This window comes from Penaeus monodon, chromosome 29 (genome assembly GCF_015228065.2).
Source record: "Penaeus monodon isolate SGIC_2016 chromosome 29, NSTDA_Pmon_1, whole genome shotgun sequence".
NCBI lineage: Eukaryota > Metazoa > Arthropoda > Malacostraca > Decapoda > Penaeidae > Penaeus > Penaeus monodon.
The window spans coordinates 28,855,889-28,856,132 of NC_051414.1; positions in this window are offsets into that span (position 1 = coordinate 28,855,889).

Genomic DNA, 244 nt, shown 5'->3' on the forward strand with positions numbered 1-244 from the left:
TGGGGGATTTCAAAAAATAAGTGATTTTTGGGTTGAGACAGGTTCAAGAAAAGGTGTGGCAACGATGTTGAGGACAAAAAAGGCAGTACCCAAAATGTACAGAGCAGCGGATAGGCAGGGGCCCAACACGGGAAAACAGTTGGGAAGACTCACCCCTTTGGGGGGTAACCCCGCAAAGGCGGTTGGAGGGCATTTTTTAGTTAGTGGACAAGCATCTCCAAAGGGGGGGGAATTTTGGGAGGAA